Source organism: Cricetulus griseus (genome assembly GCF_003668045.3).
Source record: "Cricetulus griseus strain 17A/GY chromosome 1 unlocalized genomic scaffold, alternate assembly CriGri-PICRH-1.0 chr1_1, whole genome shotgun sequence".
NCBI classification, from domain to species: Eukaryota; Metazoa; Chordata; class Mammalia; order Rodentia; family Cricetidae; genus Cricetulus; species Cricetulus griseus.
In genome coordinates this window covers 14622467-14645464 of record NW_023276807.1, presented here as the reverse complement: position 1 = coordinate 14645464, position 22998 = coordinate 14622467, and positions in this window count along the sequence as shown.

The window sequence follows — 22998 nt, the reverse complement described above, 5'->3', positions numbered from 1 at the left end:
AGGTTGAGTTGGGGGAAGAACAGAAGAGAGCAAGATAAGAAATAATATAATAGAGGGAGACATTATAAGTTCAAAGAGAAATCAGGCACTAGAGAAATGTCTGGAGAGCTACAAAGATGACACCACCTAACAATCTAAGCAACAGATAATGCCCTCTCCTGATAATGAGATTGACAACTACTTCATATGCCATCCTATAGCCTTCATCCAGCAGTTGGTGGAAGAAGAAGCAGACACCCACAGCTAAACCTTGAACTGAACTGAAATCCAGATGCAGAGAAGGACTGATGAGAAAAGCAGTCCATACCAGGCTGGTGAAACCCACAGAAACAGCTGAACCTGAACAAGGGAAAACTCGTGGTCCCCAGACTGATAGCTAAGAAACCAGCATGGAACTGATCCAGACCCCGTGAATGTGGGTGTCAGTAAGGAGACCTTGGAAATCTATGCAGCCTCTTGTAGCAGATCAGCACTTATTGCTACCATAGGAATGGAATTTAGGAGCCCATCCCACATGGATGGAGGGATACTCCCTGAGCCTAGACACAAGGGGGTTGGCCTAGGCCCTTTCCCAAAGAATATGACAGACTTTGAAGACCTCCTATGGAAGGTCTCGCCCTCCCAGGGGAACAGAAAGGGTATGGGATAGCTAGGGTGTTACTTAGGGGGAGGGCAGGGAAGGTGGGGAGGGAGAGGGACCTGGGACTGACATGTAAAATAATTTTCTTTCTAATAAAAAAAAGGGGGAGAAATAAGAAAATAGACTATACCTCTGATTTGTAAGCCATCCCTAATTAAATGTTTTCCTTTATAAGAGTTGTTGTGGCCATGGTTTCTTCACAGCAATAGAAACCTAATAGTATGCTCAGTTTTCTAAAGAGAAAAAACAAAGCAAAAACATAAGCATCTTCCTTTTAGGAACTGAATTCAATTCAGAGTGATATAGTTCTTAGCCACAATTAGCTCTGCCCTCTCAGGGAGTAAAAGGCTGAGTGAGTTTTGATCTGTCCTGAACTCCAAGTGACATTTGGCACAGCCCTAATTAATGTGGCCTGAGCCTATCCTTTGTCAGTGTGGCCAGCAGTGTCTCATTCATCTACTCTGCCAGCAATTTATCAGTGTTAAATGTACAAAGAACAGTTTGAGATTGCTATAAAATTGCAAAAGTCAAAGATATGCATGTGCCTGGCCTAAAGAACACCATAATGTGTTTCCCAAGCTCTTTATGATACAGCACTACTCCATTTGGGCCTCTGTGCTCTCCACAAACCATAGTGAAACTAATTTCATTTGTCACTATTTGCATACTATCATTTTTAAGCATTGCTAAGCCTCATTTCCGCCGTACAGCATTTTCCTTAGAATATTTATAATTGCAAAATTTAATTTTTTAATTTTATTTTATGTGCATGAGTGTTTTTCTTGAATTGTCTGTATGTGTACCACTGGCACACCTGCTTCCCACAAAAGCCATAAGATGGCATCAGAGCCATGAAACTGGAGTAAGAGATGGTTGTGAGCCACCATGTGTTAGGAGTTGAATCAGGGTCCTCTTGAAGAGCAGTCAGTGCTCTTAATCACTGAGTTACCTCTCCAGCCCTTAGAATTATATTTTAAGGACAACATTTCTAGGGCATTGTGGTCATATTTTGCACTCAGTCTTACAGGGCCTGAGCTATAAAAGTGACTCTGTGAAAATCAGAATGCACACCATCTTATTCATGTACCAGTTAAGATCTGCGCTTGGAATTCTTTTCCTCCTGAAGGAGCAGGGACTGTGGGAACATCCTAAGCAGCTTTCTCCTACACTACACTGCTCACACACACACTTTTTCAGGGAGAAAGTTTTGTGACATAGAGCCATCAACAAGCTCTAGAAGCAGTGGCTTCATTTGATGGAACATCGTGACTGTCTTGTCTCTAAAGAACAGCATCTACAGTGTCTATTGGATGACATCTGTGGATATACATATATATATATATATAGCAAATAAATGACAAATAATTTTGTATCTAGCAAAAAAAGTAATTGTGGAGCAGTAATGCCACAAGGACACAGCCCAATGCCTTCTATAAATAGTATTTCATTATAAGATGAAAACATAAATAGTCTACGAGTTTTCTTTTTAAAGCCTCAGTATCTAGCAGGGATGATTTTAAGTGCTCTCTGCACACTATCTCCAAGTCCTAGTACTACAGAGCGGGAGGCATCATAGGTCTCAGTTCACAGATAAAGGTCTGGAAGGTCACATTGCTGGTGAGTTGCAGAAGTAGAACCCCATCCTACATCTGCGAAACTCTTCCTCTCTTTGACCACAATAATCAAAATCCCTTAAATTTTTTCATAGAAATAGAAAAAAAATCCAAAAGTTTACATTGAACCATAAAAGACCTCAGCTAGCCAAAGCAGTCCTGAGCAAAGAGAACAATGCTGGAAGAAATTGCTATTCTAGGTTTCAAATTTCTTTTCTTTTTAAATCATTTCTCAGACAGTTGGTTTTGATCATGTTCACAGTGCCTCTCCCAACTCTTCTTAGATTCACCTCCTTTTTTTCCTACCCACCTAATTATGTCCTTTTTAAATTATTGAAGACAAAGTTGTGCTGCAAATATTCTTGAATGTGTGGTCTTCTACTGGAGAGTGGTCAACATATTAGGAGCAACATTCTTAAAGAAAACTATCTTCCTCCTCCAGTAGCTAATAATTACTAATAGCTCTGCAGCTATGGAGTGGGATTGCTTGCCCAGCTCCTCTCTCCATGCTTGGTATTGATCTGCCTTAAGCTTGTGTAAGTTTTATACACACTGTCACAACTACTGTAAGTTAATATGTGAACTGCCCTGCTGTGTCCAGAAGATAATGTCTCCACGTAGTCACACACCATCTCTGGATTTTACACTCTTTCCATCCCCTCTTCTACAATGATCCTTGAGCCTTGGGAAGGTGGCATGTGGTATATAAGTCCATTTAGGTTGGGCATTCAGCAGTTTCTTGTTCTCTGTACCTGGACAAGTTATGAGTCACTGTGTTAGTCACCACTACTGCAAACAGAACCTTTTCAATCGGGGGTTAAGAGATGCATTGGTCTATGAGTGCAATAATAAGTCATTAAATTTCAGCTTAAAACTATGTATATTCATCAAAATAATAGCTAGGTTGCTCTGTAAGTAAGGCTTTTCCCTATTAAATACCCTTATATTTCCACTTGGCTCCGTATTGGTAATTTCCCACTATAGTGGCCTCTCAGTGGTGGTGCACGCCTTTAATCCCAGCACTCGTGAGGCAGAGGCAGGAGGATCTCTGTGAGTTCGAGACAAGCCTGGTCTACAAGAGCTAGTTCCAGGACAGCCTCCAAAGCCACAGAGAAACACTGTCTCGAAAAAAAAACAAAAAAAAATAGTAGTGGCCTCTCCCCTATGGCCTATGATCTATCTAGTCACAGTTTCTTAACCCACTAATGGTACCAGGTATGTGGGTTTTATCTTATAGACCAGGACTTAAATCCAGTCAGAAAGTAGTTGGTTACTCCCATGAAGTTCATGCCACTATTACACCAGTAGGCATGTCCTGTCAGGCCAGCCATTATTGTAACTTATAGAGTTCATAGCTGAGGATTATTGATGCTTAATTTTCTCCTCTAGTAGCTTGCACAGTAACTTCCAGCACTATAGAACCCAGGCAGCAGGCATGAAGTTTCCATGTGAGTAGTAGCTTGATTCTATAATGTTCTATGACTCAAGGATATGCTGTCTTCAGCAATAGGATCTTATACTCAAGTTCTAGATGGTAACCAAGAGAAATTGCAATGATTTGCAAAGATTGGGGGACTTCACTGGCCAACATCTCCAAAAGAAGGAACCCATTCCTGAGACTGAGCTTTTTTATCTGTTAGTTTCTAATATCTAGTAGGGACATGGTTACACTAATTTTATATATAGGGATGCTTCTATATGTCTTTTTCAAAATATCTTTTTGTGTTATTTACACCCCCCACACTCCCTACTCTACCTTACCATCTCCACTCCCCAAACCCAGTTTAACCCTCGTTTTAGTTAGGATTTCTATTGCTGCAACAAAACTCCATGGCCAAAAAGCAAGTTGTAGATGAAAGGGTTTATTTGGCTTACATTTCCGTATCATTGTTAATCGTAGAAAGAAGTCAGAACAGGAACTCAAGCAGGGAAGAACCCGGAGGCAGAAGCTGATGCAGAGACCATGAAGGGGTGTTGCTTGCTGGCTTGCTTCCCCTGGCTTACTCAGCCTACTTTCTTATAGAACCCAGGACCATCACCCCAAGAGTGGCCCCGCCCACAATGGGTTAGCATCTCCCTCATCAATCACTAATGAAGAAAACTGCCTTACAGCTGGGTCTTTCAGTTGAGGTTCCCTCCTTTCAGAAAACTGTAGCTTGTCTCGAGTTGAATAAGACTAGGCAACACAACTCTTACTGTTCCATTATTCCCTTTAATCTTTTATACCAGCTCATTAAGTCTTCCATTTCTTAAAAGCCTAACTTTATAGTCCCTTATTAATATCCTCACCTCTATGTTTATTCCAAATTAAACGGGCCTATCTGAATATTCAAAGCTAATGCACACAGATCAGAGAAAACATGTGACATTTGTCTTTCTAAGTCTGGGGCTCTTTCAAACCTCAAGCATATTCATTTCGCACTGTCATTATTGTCTTAGTACACTCAACAATGTCATGTTTGTCTAAAGAAAGAACTCAATTTCCCAAGGAATATAATACAATCTGAAGCAATTGTTTTAACCCTGGTAGACTCTCAGCAGCACCTGGTTTTTACTGGTCCATTGAGACCTAACTATTAATCAAAATATTCTACATATGGTTGTCCAATAAGGCACATGCTCCAGTGCCTTAACAATTGCAAATTATCTGATAGTACTTGGCATTTTTCCTACAGGCTCTCAAATGTCACCAAAAACACTAGTAGAAAAATATTGTTATGTCCATATAACATATACTAAATTAAGGTTAGAAAAGCATAAATCCAGTTATCAAAATCTCTGGAACAAAGCTTGAATTCAATCATGAATTCAAATATATCCTATAAACTACAGTGCATCTCCATAAAGAGGAGCTTTTATTGTTCTCATTATTCAATACTACCACCCAGAATCAAGATCCTACATTTGCCAACAATATGGAGAACTAAAGAGTAGATGGGCTAGATGAACATCATTAAAGGTCACATATCTACTCGCTTAACAGCTAATATAAACTTGTTAATCTTTAGAGTAAAGCTACTAAAGATTTTGATTACTTGGGATTATGGTGATTAGAACTGAAGAAAATGGAACAATTTTATTAATACCCATTAAAATGCCTTTGTAGAACAATGTCCTAACTTTGACCCCAATGACATTTTGAGTTGATTCATTGCTTGTTGCGAGACCATCCTTTATACTATAGGATGCTTGGTGCCCTGCCTGGCTTCTGCCTACTAGACATCTGTATCATATTCTACAAATAGTAATAAAAATGTTCCCAGAGTTGCCCAGTACAAAACTTACTCCTATTCAAATTACGTTAGAAACTAGGCATGGGTGGCCCACACTTAAAATACAACCGCACTCTCTCTTCTCTCTCTCTCTCTCTCTCTCTCTCTCTCTCTCTCTCTCTCTCTCACAAAACAAACAAATTCACAAAATTCCCTCATAAGAAAAACAGAGAAAGAAAAAGGGGATAAACAAAAAAGGAGAGAGATAGTAGACATCATATAGAAAAATACTTAAATATAAGTTTTGTATTGGTGTGTGTTCATGTGGGTATATGCATGGGTGTGTGCATGTCAGCATATGTGTGTGTGTGTGTGTGTGTGTGTGAGTGTGTGTCTGTGTGTGTGTCTGTGTGTGTGTGTGTGTGTGTGTGTGTGTGTGTGTGTGTGTGTGTGTGTGTATTTCAGGCCAGAGATCAGTCTCAGGGTTTGTTCCTCAGGAGTTTCTGCTTTGTTTTTTGTTGTTTGGTTTGAGCATGGGTACAGACCTAGGGCTCATTCTCAGATGAGGATAGTCTGGCTGAACAGTGAATACATGGGATTTGCCTGTTTCTTATCTCCTCAGCATTGTGATTATGGGCACATGCCATCACAACAAGTTTGCTGTGTGGGTGATGAGAATCACAGTCAGGTGCTCATGCTTATGAGGTAAGCACTTTACCAACTTTAGATCTCTCCTAAGTCCCATGCATGGTGTGTGTGTGTGTGTGTGTGTGTGTGTGTGTGTGTGTGTGTGTGTGTGTGTGTGTGTTGGTATGTGTTGTATGTGTGTTGTGTATGAATATGTGTTAATGTGTGTGTAGTGTGGTGTGTGTGTGTGTGTGTGTGTGTGTGTGTGTGTGTGTGTGTGTTTTTCTAGGACCTTGCACATGCCTCACCATGTACTCTACCACTGAGCACAACCTAAGTCATTATTTTAGTATTAAATATACTAAAGTGACATAAATATTAGCTCTCTTAAATAAGTTAACATTTTAATTAAAATTATATTTTTATTAGAAATACTAAATGTTATCTTAAGCAAATACAGTTATAAATGAAATGTAATATATAGTCTAATGTTTTTCTGCACATATATGCACAAAACAATGTAACTTTTAAAATATCAAGGTGTTAAAGTGGTTGTCAGCCTGGGATATGATATAGGTCATATTTGTCTTCATTATAGTATATTTTCTCATCTTTCTACATTTATCAACAAATGTCTCTTTGTGGCCTGTTATGACAGCTTAAAAATTCTAGAAATCTGTTTACTTTCAAACCTACGGTAAGAAAAAGACTGTTGGGTCTGACTATGGATACATTCAAAGGGAAGAATGGTGCTCCAACAAATCTGAACTACTGACTGGCAGTCTTTTTTTAAACTCAATTGATTAAATTAGTATACAAAGTAATGTACTTCATTATAACACTTTGTAATTTTGTTCATGTGAGTCCTCTTCCCTGACTCGCCCTTCTGGCAGCCTCATTCCTCCTCTGCCTGACTGTTCTCCTTCTGATTTCAGGGCACATGGATCCTATTACCAGCCAAGCTGTCCATCACCAAATGAGAATGTGTATTGTGTCCACACAGCATAATTTTATTTAGCAGGTCATTAATCTTAATTGCATGTACCTCTGTGGTCGGCAGACCCCTGACTGAGAAGGTACCACAAAACTCTGTCCCAGAGCAGCAGTGCCTATGTCTGACATGGTGCGAGCAAAGAAATACATAATTCATCTAGAGAATTCTTCCACATCCTAGACTTCAAGGGGCAAGTTTCTTCCTAACAAATAATCAAACAAGAACAGAATATAAATATACTCTAAAATTGTGCCATTCACTTGAGGATAGACCCATCCTGGAGAGGCAACGGGCATGAGGAAGAAGCTCCCTTGCAGGACAGAAGGCATTGCAGGACAATTTAAAGAGAATGCAATGGCAGCCTGTTAACAGTGCTGGGAGATTTCATCCCCATCCCTGAAAAGCTAAGACACTATGAAAATAAGCAATCAGCACCTTGGAGGCCCAAGATGCTTGGAGAAGTGAAATCAACAGTTGAAAAGAAAATGAGAGAACTGAAGGAAAATTACTGGATTGCAGAGACAGAAATCATTTTTAAAAATAATTTTAAAATTATTTTTAAAAAGCTAAGAATCTTAGAAAACCAACTAAGAACGTCCAACACTCTTTAAATGAGAGTTTCTGGAAGAGAAATGAAAGGGTATGGAGAGGCAATTAAAAAGTAATAGTGAGATTTTTGTTTCATTGAAATCTCAGCTTCAAGAAGCCTGTCAGATAAGCTAAAAATACACACCTTAGTGCATAACAGTGAATTAACTGAACGGAATGAAGACAACTCCATAGATGGCTGAACACACAAACACGGGGGAGAAATACCGGATGTCACAGAAAAGAACTGTCAACCAAGTACTTTATTCCAAAACAAACATTCAATGGAAAGCACAAATTAGAAGACTGAGAAAAAAATTATAATCAGTTCTTTCACTGAGAGAAGTATTTAAAAATATAGATTGGAGCAGAAGAGATGACTCAACCATTTAGAGCGCTTCAGAGGACCTGAGTTCAGTTCCCTACATCTGTATTATGTGTCTCACAGCTACCTGTACCTCAAGCTCCAAGGAATGCAATGCCTCCAGGCGCTGACCTCCCCAGGCAGCTGTATTCACATGTACATACCCACTTGTGGGCACGTGCATCTCCACGTGACTAAAAAAAAGTAGTGATTTTAATGTATTTTTATCATCATCTTTTAGATGATAGATGATGACAATAAGAATAGATGATAGAAGACAGATAAGTAGATGGATTATAGAAAATGTCATTTAAATTATATATTTATATTTATACACATAATTACATGTGCTAAAGGTAAGGTAAGGTATTTGGGGTAGATAGTTAATAGTATCATCCCTTGTTAATTTTCCTACTGGGAGAGTACACCAATTGGATATCCAATACCAAACGGTCAGCCCTGGAAACATAGATACAAGTAACATTATACAGACTGAGTAGGTTGTAGTTATGTGTAGACATAAACTTCTGAATCCATTTACCATGAACACATATGAGCAGGCAACCTCATTCTTCTCCTCTGTTGTGGAATATTAATTTAAAATGTGTTACATTCATTTATACTGTGGAATGCTTGTTTAATGATGCAAAGACGTGTTGGATTTGTTTGATTAAATAAAATTAACCTGGGGTCAGGAGGCTGAGTCAGCAACTAGCTGACAGGAACTGCTAGGGAGGAACCATGTGTAGCTAGTGTTCTTAAGTGTGGGCCGGGCAGAAGGACAGCTGGTTTGGGGGGAGAGGCCAGCTAGGAGGGAAGGCTAGCTACTTGCTGTTCAGCCTCTCTGATGGAGCAGAACTTCACCTCAACCTTTGAATCCTGAGTTCTATAAAGGGATAAAGATCTAGGTAAAGTTCCCTTTAGCAACCATGATGGAGCCTGTGCCTGAGGGAACAGAATTCCCACCAGCCTGGCTGGGGCCAGTGTAGCCAAACCACTACTGGTAGTGTAGAGCTGCACCTGCCGGGTAGGACAGAGTTGCTTAACGGGCAGCAACTGAACTTAGTGAAAAACTGCACTCAAAAAACAAATAACGTAAGTTTGGGTACGTTGTGTCTTCATTCTCATTAAATTCTAGGAAGTCTTTCATTTCTTTTTTTATTTCTTCCTTGACTCAGGAATGATGCAATTGCGCATTATTCAATTTCCATGTGTTTGTAGGATTTCTGCAATTTGTGTTGTTGTTGAATTCTAACTTTAAAGCGTGGTGATGTGATAAGATAAGATACAGGGGGTTATTCCATTTTTTTTTTTGTATCTGTGGAGGTTTGCTATGTAGCCAAGTATGTGGTCGATTTTAGAGAAGGTTCCATGCGGTGCTGAGAAGAAGAAACCATCTTGAATGAGGTAACCCAGTCACAAAAAAAAAAAAAAAATGGTATGGTCTCACTCATATATGAATTTTAGACATAGAGCAAAGGATAACCAGCCTACAATCCACATCACAAAAGGAACTAGGAAACAAGGAGGACCCCCCAAGAGAAGAATGCATGGTCCCCCAGAGAAGGGGAAGGAGACAGGATCTCCTGAGCTAATTGGGAGCATAGGGGTAGGGGAGCTGGGAGAAAGAAAGGGGGAGAAGAGGAGGGGAGAGGAGGAAATGGGGGAGCAGGAAGGTTGAGTCTGGGGAAGAATAAAGGAGAGCAGGAAGAAAGATGCTATAATAGAGGGAGCCATTATAGGTTCGAGGAGAGATCTGACACTATGGAGATTTCCAGAGATCTACAAAGATGATACCAACTGGCAATCTAAGCAATAGTGGAGAGGATACCCTAAATGCCCTTCCCTATAATGAGACTGATGACTATATGCCATCCTAGTGCCCTCATCCAGTGGCTGATGGAAGCAGGAGACACCCACAGCTAAACACTGAACTGAACTCTGAAACCCAATTGCAGAAAGGGAGGAGTGATGAGCAAAGAGGTCAAGACTGGGCTGGTGAAACCCACAGAAACAGCTGGCCTGAATAAGGGGGAGCTCATGGACCCCAGACTGATGTCTGGGAGGCCAGCATGGCACTGATCCAGACCCCTGAATGTGGATGTCAGTGAGGAGGCCTCAGCGCTCTATGAGGTCTCTGGTGGTAGATCAGTATTTATCCCTGGAGTAAGAAAGGACTTTGGGAGCCCATCCCACGTAGAGGGATGCTCTCTCAGCCCGGACACATGGGAGAAGGCCTAGGCCCTGCCCAGGATGATATGACAGACTTTGGGGATCCCCCATGAAGGGCCTTACCCTCCCTAGGGAGCAGAGGGGGGATGGGGTGGGGAGTTGGTGAGGAGTGGGGGAGGAGGGGAAGGAGAGAGAGCAGGGATTGATATGTGAAGCAGGTTTGTTCCTAATTTGAACTAATAAAAAATAATTTCTTGGAAAAAATAAATAGAATGTTTCCAATTTCTTTAAAAAAACAAATAACAAACAAAAAAGAACAGCTGGACAGTATTGTATTATATTACATTCATATATGTGAATAGGCTCTCCAACATGATCTGAAACTCCCAAAAAAGAAAAAGACTTATTCTTTAGTATCTCTCCTCCTATCCCATTCTACTCTTGTATCAATACCCTTCTGCTGTTTGGACATCTTACCTCCGTGTTAATTACAATACTAAAATTTAGATATGCATGTAGATTTTACATGTCTTGATCATTTTTACATCTAAAATTATATTTTCTTTAATGGTATAGAGTAAAAAGTTTAATGACAAATTTTGTTAAATAAAATCACAAAGAAGAACATCAGTATTGTAACCAGCACTGAGCCAGTTAAAACAACAGTGAACTCATAGCATAAATAAATGAAAGAGAGAACTAGAAATCTGCATTGCATCAACCTAAGAGAATACTGTGTGTTGCTGGAGTTTCTTTCCCACCGGGGTCCCTCCCCTTCAGACACAAATGAACACACAGAGACTTTTATTAATTATAAAATTGTCGGCCAATGGCTAGGGCTTCTTATTGGCTAGCTCTCCCTTAATTATTACCCCATTTCTATTCATCTAAGTATTTCCACCTGATCTTATCTTACCAGAGAAGGGTCCAGACCTGTTACTCCTTCCTCTGCTACATGGCATCCTCTCTCAGTCTCTCTCTGCCTTCCATTCCCAGAATTCTCCTCATCTCCTAGTCCTTCCTATCTTCTTGCCTCTATTGGCCAAACAGTGTTTTATTAATCAATCAATAAGGGAAACATATATACAGAAGGACATCCCCTCCCAACAGCTGTGCACCATGTAGACATGTGGAAGTTTGTGGAACTGAGTATCACACCACACAGTGGTTAGTAATTTAATCACGGAATGACAAGGTAGCAAACTGCCACAGGTCATTTAATCTGGCCAGCCTCCAGAAAAAAAAAAAAAAAAAAAAAAAAAAACTGCATTTGAAAAATACCTGTCAAACTATTACAGATCCGATGTATAAGTTCTCTAGGGAAAACAACAAGCTGCCCTGGTAACCTGTCCCAGCCTCTCTCAGTACTACCACTAGCATGTTTCTTCTATCAGAATCTAGGCCCTGGTGGCCCAAATGTACTCCATGACCTGGGAACTTGTCACTAATACAGACCTGCGCCTGCCAAGTAGTTCAAGTGCACTTTAAATGTTTGAGATGCTCTGAATTTAAACACAAAACAAAATGTTTCTAAATCATGAACTAGGCTACACTAGCATTGAGCCTAAATGCAGAACACAGTTGAACTGTTCTCCTGACACATCAGAGTCTCAAGTAATGATCAACTAATCTGCAAGGATATGTTTGTGCTTTTTCTATATTATCAAGGCCCAGGCATCAGGTTCTTCCTAAAATTCCCTCAGGCCACTTACCCATGGACAATGAAGTCAGGAGGGATGGTTCCCAAATTAGTGTGCACTAAAGAGATTTTGATTCTCACAACAACTATATTAAGAGAATGCTATTTCAGTCCTATTTCATATATAAGACAATAGCTACTATTATTGACTGTAGTATCCAAGTCTCACAGCAAGTGAGTTCTAGCCTAAGCTTAAACACAATCCTCCACTCCACTGGGGTATATACATACTTTTCTGTCATTCACTTTAGCTTCGCCTACAAGCTGAATTTCAGCTGTAAACAGACTGTGCTTCCCTCCCTGCATACATTCTCTAGCATCATGACAACTCTATCACCAACATTAATGATGCTTCATTTGTAACTGACCATCCTCAACAATGGTCACATCTAAATCACCCTTCACCTACTCATGTGATGCCAGCATTGTCCTCCTGCTTTTTTAGTGCCACTGCAAAACATGAAAGGTGCAGACATAGATCCCACAGTGCTCTGGGAGACCATCATATCTGATACTCCAAGGAACACGTTCTTGAATGCATTGAGGAGACTTGAGCCATGCCTGATCTTGGGTATCTAGTGCAGGAAGAAACTGTACCCCTTCCATCTGTTTTAAAATTCTGGCCAGTTCTGCAGGTTTGTATTTTTCAAAATTGATACAAAAAACTCTAAATGCACCTTCCTTAGATATGATTTAACAATCCATACTATCTGCTTGAATTAGGAAAGGAAAATTATTTTTTAAACTGAGAATATTTTATAAACAATATTCCCCAAAACCTTTGGGTCACCAAGAGTAGTTAAAGAAGAATTGAAGGCAGTAAGAAGAGTGACATTATCTACTAGGACAAAAAAGGATCCCAGGTTGGCTAGACTAAGCCTATGTACCAAGGTTCTGAGATAAGTTTGGCTTATCTGGACTACTGTGAAATGACAATGACAGAGGAGGAGAAAGCAGTGGTCCTCTTTTGTGACATTCTGGTGACACCACTAAGAGAAGACCGGGACTTGGACCTGAAGTATGGAAGACCATGTGACTTCTGTGTCTCCTTGGGAGGTAGCCAGCCACCTTGACTCTAACTTCACAACCTCTTCCAGGCTTCACTTCAGATGATCTACTCCTAGCAAGGATAGAAAGAAGCGGTATCTTCCATATGAATTGGTTAAAAAAAAAATACCTGTGACCTGTCATGACCACATTTCTGACCATGAAATGTCATAAGAGCCAACTGTATTCCTGAAGATAAAGAGGGACAGAGTCCAAAACCATTCCCAGCTAACATTGCAACACAGGCAATGGGCCTGATGTAGTAGACCCAATGGAAAATTTAAAGGACATAAACAAATCCAAAGTGGTTAGAAGTGAAGTGTGACATGAAGTGAAATTATAGGGTTAGAGTTTGAAAACCATTGAAAAGGTTTAGCCAATAATCTACCAGTTTTTAACATGAAGTGGATGAGAATTAGAAGGAGAATAACCACAGTGTTTCCCATTTTCATTAAGAGAGAATTGTATCTGTCTGCTATATGCTTTCCACATCCATCACGGCACTAGACATATTTGAGAGATTAATTCACATGTGAACAGGTAACTCTTGAGAATATCACTCTGGCTACAATATGGAGAGTATTGATTGGAAGAGGCAGTAAGAGGATACAAGCAAGGCCATATGAGTGACTATTTCAGACCTAAATAGGATTAGGTGATGGATTGCATATAGCCAGGGAGAATGGGAGGTATTGAAATAGCTTTGAGGCTTCTGGCATAAGCCACCAAGCAGATGACAGCCCATCCATTGACACTGGGAAAAGAGCCAGGCTTGAGAAGGAAGGTCACATCATGTCAATGAAAGTGGTTTCTATTTATATCACTACAATCTGTCAACAAAGGTAGCAGGAAATAATAAAAATACACACAAATGAGCCAAAACTGCAAATCTGTAATGAAAAGTAGCCCTGACTGCAGCCACTCCCAAGGGCTCTGAGAGTTACTGTCAAGAACTACAATAAAATAGCCCCATGGATTCTACCTTCCAACATCTGGGCAAACTTGGTATTTGTACCTTAGTAAATATGAAAAAGACCCTTATTTCCAAGAATTCCTCTAAAGTAAGACACAACACTACAGTAGTTACTAGCTGCATCTTAGTTAATCCTTCTAAAGGACAATAATTTTCCAAAGGTAAAATCTAATAGATAGATTTCCTGAAGTATGAATGATTGACAGCATGTATAAGGCAGGTAAAGCTACTCGGCGTGTAAATACTCCTCAGGATTGGCAAAAGAATCAATAACTACCAAGTGACTTTTCTAAGATTCTGCCAAATTACCATCAGGATTATGGTTCCTCAGGCTCCTTTGTACCACTGCCCGTTCCTACCACAAGCACAGCTACTCAAAGTAAAACATTCAGAGTGACCAAAGTGTGGGCTTGAACATTAGATATCTTAACACTGTGAGTTCATTTCCTTTGAGATGCCTTCATGATCAGAATTGATAATACAATTTGTGACAGGAAGGAAAATTCATAGCCATGATCCAGTAGTCATAACATGAACTACTTGGAAGATTACTCGTGTAATTGAAAATCCTAAATCTATAATTCATATACCCAGAAACTCATCCAAACTAAGACACAATGTCAGAGCACTCTTCTATCAGTTAAATCTTACTTCATCCTTCTGCAGGACAGTAATTTTCCAAAGCGGAAAATATCATAGTTTCCCTGAGGTAAGAATGATTGACAGAAGCTTGCACAGCAGATGGTTGAGCAGATGCACATGCAGGTATGAAAGCTCACTGCAGACAACCTGGCCAATCAGGGAGGAACTGAGAAGTGCTTGCTGAAGCAATGGTGGGTTATCTCCAGGGAGATGAAAAATCCAATGTGGATAGAAATTTTCTGTTTTAAACTATTTTGGAATGAAGAACTCAGCCATCCTTGAGCTAAATAAGGCGTTGTCTGCATTTGCAACCAATGCTCTCACCCCTTCGAGTTATATAAGGAACCCCTGTTGAAGATCCTCTGTTACAATAAATTTTTCCGCCAAAAGCTGCCGAGCCCCACTGCCATGTGTGAGTCTACGCCAGCCACCCGCTCAAGTTAGGGCCCAAATGAATACACAGAAACTTGTATTAGGCTCAAATGCTGCTTGGCCAATGACTAGGATTCTCATCTGTTAGCACTGTCTTAATTATCATACATCTATGTATTTTGTAAGACTTATCTTATCGGACGCCTTATTGGTGTCCCTCCTTGCCAGTGGATCACATGTGCTGCTGGAGGAGGAAGAGGAAAAGGGGACACTTCCTGTTTCCTCGCTTAGATATGAGTCTCCTTGATATGTCACTTCCTGCCTGGATCACCATTTATCTACTACATTTCCCAGAATCTTCTTTGACTCCTAGTCCTGTCTAACTTGCTGCCATTGGCCAAACAGAACTTTATTTAACAATCAATAAGATAAACATACACAGTACATTCCCCATCAATTCTCTATGTAAACAACGTTAGGAATTAAACGCCATGAGTAAAGACAAATAGACTTGTAGATCCCTGTTCTGCCTGTGGCAATGTAGGCAACTACTTACTCCATCTCAGGTGCCGGTGACCTGTGAAGAATATGATATAATCCTGACCACTTTGCAGGAGTCTCATAAATTTGAAGTGTAAGTGAGGGTACTACTAAGCACTATATTTGGTGTATTTCAAAAGCTAAAAGCGTTTTATTGATTCTCAATACTGTATACAAAAGTGACTTGCAAATTATGACACAAAACACTTCATTGTTTCCCTGAGTCATCCATAATAACACACAGCACAATAAATTTTGAAAATTGCTACCAAAATAGACTATGTATCTTGATTATTTTCCTTGAGCTTCCATGTCTTGGTTTTTTTAAATGATAAATTACTTGTTATTACCTATGGGTTATTACACACACTTTAAGATTGAAATTGATCATCCTACACCCTAAGAAGATATGGCATCTTAATCCTATATTCCTTGGTGAAGCATTCTGCCTGGACAAAGTGCAGAGAGTAAAGTAAGTGTGTGGGGTGCTCAGTTACAAATAAGACATTTATATCATACCCACTAGCTCCCCACAAAGGTCAGGGACTGTCTCAGAAGAGGGCACAGGAAGACTGTAAAAGCTAGAGGTTAGGGAGGACCAAAGCAAAGCAATATTTCCAGACATGACATGACCTCTGTACTCACGAACTCACACCAGCTGTGACTGAGTGCACAAAACCTGCCACAAGGTTAAAAAAAGGTCAATGTTCCAGCGTAAAGGGGAGAGGGGCTCATGAGTCCCCACTCCTAGCCAAGAAGCCTCTATAGTTTGTGGCTTCTGGTGGTCAGAGAGTCAGTTTTCTTTAAGGTTGACTCTACTTACAGATTGTCCACTGTAGGGAGCAAATGAAGTCCAGAGTGAATGTGTATTGTTCGACACAGGCATGGCCATATCAAGGACCCCCAATGCTTTACACCCATGGGAAGAATAAACATTTTTCCAGGTGAGGTTCAGAGGGATGGCAAAGCCTTCCTCTGCCATGAGTGCAAATATTAACAGTGAGTGCAGAAAATGTACATCACACTTTCCCCCCCCAACCAGATATTCATGGTTTGAAAACTGTTCCCCCTAGAAAAACTGTTCCTACAGAGATTAGCTAAGCCTGCCTCCTTGTTTGTCTGCATACTATAAACCCAGCCTTCTAGTTCACCTATATAAAAAATAGCCATTAAGGCAATCAGTTCAGAGTTTCCTTAAAAAATTAAAAATAGAACTACCATATTGCTGGGGGCCATGCAAGGGGACCAGCAGGCAGCATTGGAACTAATAGTACATGGCTGAGTGTTTGGCAAAGTCACACCTGAGTAAAGCCCCAGGGACTACATGTCCTGAGAACTTCATTTGGTTATTGAGCATAGTCCTGCTTATTGCCTTTGTGACCACCACATCCCTCATAAGCTATGAGTTGGGCAGTGCCACTGATACCTACAATAACAGTGATTGCCTTTTTCCAAGCATTGCTGCTGGATCAGATTAATGATTCAGCACCACCGTTAGAAAGAATTCAGAGGTGTAGATTGGTAATAAGGTTAGGTTAAGGTGATTTTGCTAATGGCTTTGAGGTAGAAAATCTTGGGGGAACAATTTAAAGTTTAGAAAGACACACATTTCGGTCTGTCCGGCGGTGGATGCCCTAGCCTTAGGTGAGTCTGGGCGCTGTTTCCCAACCTCCTCCATCAACCCCTGCTCGCTTCTGCCTGACCCCACCTGGACAAGAGTGGACCTCCCCAGTCCAGGAAAGTCAACCCTGAGTCCGGACACACCTCACCCCTGTCTACACCCTGCCCTCTGTCCTGCGGTGGTGCCCTAACCTCAGTGGGTGCACGAGCCTCAGGAAGGTCCACCCTGAGTCTGGACACATCCCACCCTTGTCCACACATCACCCTTTACGAACCTGCTGCCGCCAGAAGCTGAGCCACCTGCACTCACTGGAAGAAGGGATGGGAAGTAGACAGAGTAAGAACACACTCAACAACAGAAAAACCAATATGACACCACCAGGATCTAGGTACTCCACACCAGCAAGATCTGAAAAGCCCAACACAGAGCATGAAGAAGAGATGGACCTCAAAAATTATCTTAGGAAGATGATAGAGTCCTTTAAAGAGGAAACAAGAAAATCCTTTAAAGAAATAGAAGAAAAAAACAAGCAAAAAATTACATGAGATGGAGGAAAAGACAAACCAAAGAATTCAAGAAGTTAATAAATCTCTCAAAGAATCTAAAGAAAGCCAAGAAAAAACAACCAAACAAGTGAAGGAAGCACTCAAAACAGTTCAAGGCATGAAAGCTGAAATAGAAACAATAAAGAAAACACAGAATGAGGTGATGCTGGATATAGAAAGGCTGGATAAATGATCAGGAACTGAAGATGTGAATATAACCAATAGAATACAAAAAGATGGAAGAGAGAATCTCAGTTGTTGAAGACTCGCTAGAGGATATACAGTCATCGACCAAGAAAATCTCAAGTTCAACAAATACTTAACACAAAATATCCAGGAAATATGGGACACCATGAAAAGGCCGAACCTAAGAATAATAGATTTAGAAGAAGGTGAAGAAATACAGCTCAAAGGTACAGAAAACATATTCAACAAAATTATAGAAGAAAACTTCCCCAACCTACAGAAGGATATGCCTATGAAAGTACAAGAAGCTTACAGGACACCGAACAGACTGGACCACAAAAAGAAGTCCCCCCCGACACATAATAATCAAAACACCAAACCTACAAAATAAAGAGAAAATATTAAGAGCATCAAAGGAAAAAAGCCAAGTAACATATAAAGGCAAACCAATCAGAATCACAACCAACTTCTCAATGGAAACTCTGAAAGCCAGAAGGTCCTGGATAGATATCCTACAAACACTAAGGGAGCATGGATGCCAACCCAGACTACTGTACCCAGCAAAACTTTCAATCACTATAGATGGAGAATACAAGATATTCCATGACAAAACCAGACTTAAATAATACATATCCACAAATCTAGCACTACAGAAAGTTCTAGAAGGAAAACTCCAACCCAACGAAGATAACTACACTCACAAAAACATAGGCAATAGATAATCCAATTCTGCCAAACACGAAAAGAAACAGGAGGGCGAAATCCACACACAATGACACCACCAACAATAAATCCAAAACAAACAAGAACAAACAATCAATGGACATTAATATCCCTCAATGTCAATGGTCTTAACCTGCGCATAAAAAGATATAGGCTAACAGAAGGGCTACAAAGACAGAATCCATCCTTCTGCTGTATACAAGAAACACACCTTAACTTCAAAGACAGGCATTACCTCAGAGTAAAGGGTTAGGAAAAGATTTTCCAACCAAATGGGCCCAAGAAACAAGCTGGTGTAGCAATCCTAATATCTAACAAATTACACTTTAAACTAAAATCAATCAAAAGAGATGAAGAAGGACATTTCACACTCATCACAGGAAAAGTCCTTCAAGATGAAGTCTCAATCCTGAACATCTATGCCCCAAATACGAAGGCACCCACATTTGTAAAAGAAGCATTACTGAAGCTCAAACCACATATAAAACCACACATACTTATAATAGGAGACTTCAACATGCCACTTTCACCACTAGACAGGATCAGCAGACAGAAACTTAACAAAGAAACAAGGCATCTAACAGAAGTTATGACCCAACTGGGTTTAACAGATAACTATAGAACATTCCATCCAACCACAAAAGAATATACCTTCTTCTCAGCACCACATGGCACCTTCTCTAAAATTGACGACATAGTTGGCAGCAAAGCAAACCTCCACAGATACAAAACAATTGAAATAACCTCTATATCATATCAGATCATCATGCTTTAAAGCTAGAATTCAACAGCAATACAAATTGCAGAAAACCTACAAACTCATGGAAATTGAGTTAACACCCAATTACACCATTCCTGGGTTGAGGAAGAAATAAAAAAAGAAATTAAAGACTTCCTAGAATTTAATGAGAATGTAGACACAACATACCCAAACTTATGGGACACTTTGAAAGCAGTGCTGAGCGGAAAGTTCATAGCACTAACTGCCCACAGGAAGAAACTGGAGAATAGTCACATGAGAGAATTGACAGAAAATTGAAAGATTTAGAGCAAAAAGAAGCAAATTCACCACGGAGGAGTAGACGCCAGAAAATAATCAAACTGAGGGCTGAAATCAATAAAGTAGAAACTAGGAAAACATTACAAAGAATCAATGAAACAAAGAGTTGGTTCTTTGAGAAGATCAACAAGATAGACAAACCTCTATCCAAACTAACCAAAAGGCAGAGAGAGCATGATAATTAACAAAATCAGAAACAAAAAAGGGGATATAATAATGGACACTGAGGAAATCCAGAGGATCTTTAGGTCATACTTTGAAAACCTGTATTCCATAAAATTCGAAAATTGAAAGGAAATGGACAGTTTCCTGGATAGATATCACTTACCAAAATTAAACCAAGAACAGATAAGCAGTTTAAATCATCCTATAACCCCGAATGAAATAGAAGCAGTCATCAAAAGCCTTCCAACCAAAAAAAGGCCAGGGCCAGATGGCTTCATTGCAGAATTCTACCAGAAATTCAAACAAGAGCAAATACCAGTACTGCAGAAGTTGTTCCACACAATAGAAGCAGAAGGGATATTGCCAAACACTTTTTACGATGCTACAATCACTTTGAAACCCAAGCCACACAAAGATACAACTAAAAAAGAGAACTACATACCAATATCCCTCATGAACATAGATGCAAATAAACTCAACAAAATATTGGCGTATCGAATCCAAGAACACATCAGAAAAATCATCCACTATGATCAAGTAGGCTTCATCCCAGGGATGCAAGGATGGTTCAACATATGAAAATCCATTAATGTAATCCACCATATTAACAAACTGAAAAAGAAAAACCACATGATCATCTCACTAGATGCTGAAAAAGCCTTTGACAAAATCCAGCACCCCTTCATGATAAAGATCTTGGAGAGAACAGGAATAACAGGAACATATCTAACATGATCAAAAGCAATATACACCAAACCAACAGCCAAAATCAAAATAAATGGAGAGAAACTCAAAACGATTCCTCTAAAATCAGGAACAAGACAAGGATGTCCACTCTCTCCACATCTCTTCAATATTGTACTTGGAAGTTCTTGCTAGAGGAATAAGACAACAAAAGGAGATCAAGGGAATACAAATCAGAAAGGAAGAAGTCAAACTTTCACTGTTTGCAGATATGATAGTCTACATAAGTGACTCGAAAAACTCTACCAGGGAGCTCCTACAGCTAGCTGATAAACACCTTCAGTAAAGTAGCAGGATACAAAATTAACTCAAAAAATCATTAGCCCTACTCTATACAGATGATAAGTGCAATGGGAAAGAAATTAGAGAAACATCACCCTTCACAATATCCACAAGCAACATAAAATATCTTGGGGTAACACTAACAAAAAAAAAGTGAAAGACCTGTACAGTAAGAACTTTGAGTCCTTAAAGAAAGAAATTAAAGAAGATACCAGAAAATGGAAAGATCTCCATTGGTTAGGTAGGATCAACATAGTAAAAATGGCAGTCTTGCCAAAAGTAATCTACAGAGTCAATGCAATCCCCATCAAAATCCCAACACAGTTCTTCACAGACCTTGAAAGAAAAATACTCAGCTTTATATGGAAAAACAAAAGACCCAGGATAGCCAAAACAACTCTGTACAATAAAGGATCTTCTGGTGGCATCACCATCCCTGACTTCAAGCTCTATTATAGAGTCATAGTTCTGAAAACAGCTTGGTATTGGCACAAAAATAGACAGATAGACCAATGGAATCAAATTGAAAACCCTGATATTAACCACACACCTATGAACACCTTATTTTTGACAAAGATGCTAAATCTATACAATGGAAAAAAAGATAGCATCTTCAAAAAATGGTGCTGGCACAACTGCATTCGGACATGCCGAAGATTGCAGATAGATCCATATCTGTCACCATGCACAAAACTTTAGTGCAAATGGACCAAAGACCTCACCATAAATCCAGCCACACTGAATCTTCTAGAAGAGAAAGTGGAAGATACCCTTGAACAAATAGGCACAGGAGACCACTTCCTGAACATTACACCAGTAGCACAGACACTGAGATCTTCAATTAATTAATGGGACCACCTGAAACTGAGAACCTTCTGTAAGGCAAAGGACATAGTCGGTAAGACAAAACAACAGCCCACAGAATGGGAAAAGGTCTTCACCAACCCCATATTGGACAGAGGGCTGATTTCCAAAATACACAATGAACTCAAGAAGCTAGCCACCAAAACACCAAACAATGAAATTAAAAAGTGGGGTGCAGAAATAAATAGAGAATTCTCAACAGAGGAATCAGAAATGGCTGAAAGACACTTAAGAAAGTGCTCAAAGTCCTTGGCCATCAGAGAAATGCAACTCAAAACAACTCTGAGATACCACCTCACACCTGTCAGAATGGCTAAAATCAAAAATACCAATGACAATCTATGCTGGAGAGGATGTGGAGAAAAAGGAACACTCCTCCATTGCTGGTGGGAGTGCGAACTTGTAAGACCACTCTGGAAATCAGTATGGTAGTTGCTCAGAAAAATGGCAATCAGTCTACCTCAAGATCCAGCAATTCCTCTCTTGTGTATATACCCAAATAATGCACGTTCATACAATAAGGACATGTGTTCAACCGTGTTCGTAGCAGCATTGTTTGTAATAGCCAGAACCTGGAAGAAACCTAGATGCCCCTCAGCTGAAGAACGGATAGAGAAAATGTGGTACTTTTATACAATGGAATACTACTCAGCAGAAAAAAAGCAATGGAATCTTGAAATTCGCAGGCAAATGGATGGAACTAGAAGAAACTATCCTGAGTGAGGTAACCCAGTCACAAAAAGACAAACATGGTATGTACTCACTCATATATGAATTTTAGACATAGAGCAAAGGATTACCAGCCTACAATCCTCTTCACCAAAGAAATTAGAAAACATGAAGTACTCTAGGGGATAAATGCATGGACCCCAGGAATGAGAAGGGGCAGGAACTCCTGAGCTAATTAGGAGCATGAGGGGAAGGGAGCAGAGCTGCCAGAATGAGAGCAGGAGAAGAGGAGAGGAGAGGAGGAAATGGAGGAGCAGAAATATTGAGTTGGGGGAAGAATAGAGGAGAGCAGGATGAGAGATACCATATTAGAGGGAGCCATTATAGGTCCGAGGAGAGATCTGGCACTAGGGAGACTACCAGAGATCTACAAGGATGACACCAACTGACAATCCACGCAATGGTGGAGAGGAAAACTTAAATGCCCTTCCCCTAAAATGAGATTGATGACTACTATTTATGCCATCCTAGAGCCCTCATCCAGTGGCTGATGGAAGCAGGGGCAGACATCCACAGATACACACTGAAGTGAACTCTGGAACTTAGTTGCAGAGAGGGAGGAATGAAGATCGAAGGGGTTGGTACCAGGCTGGTGA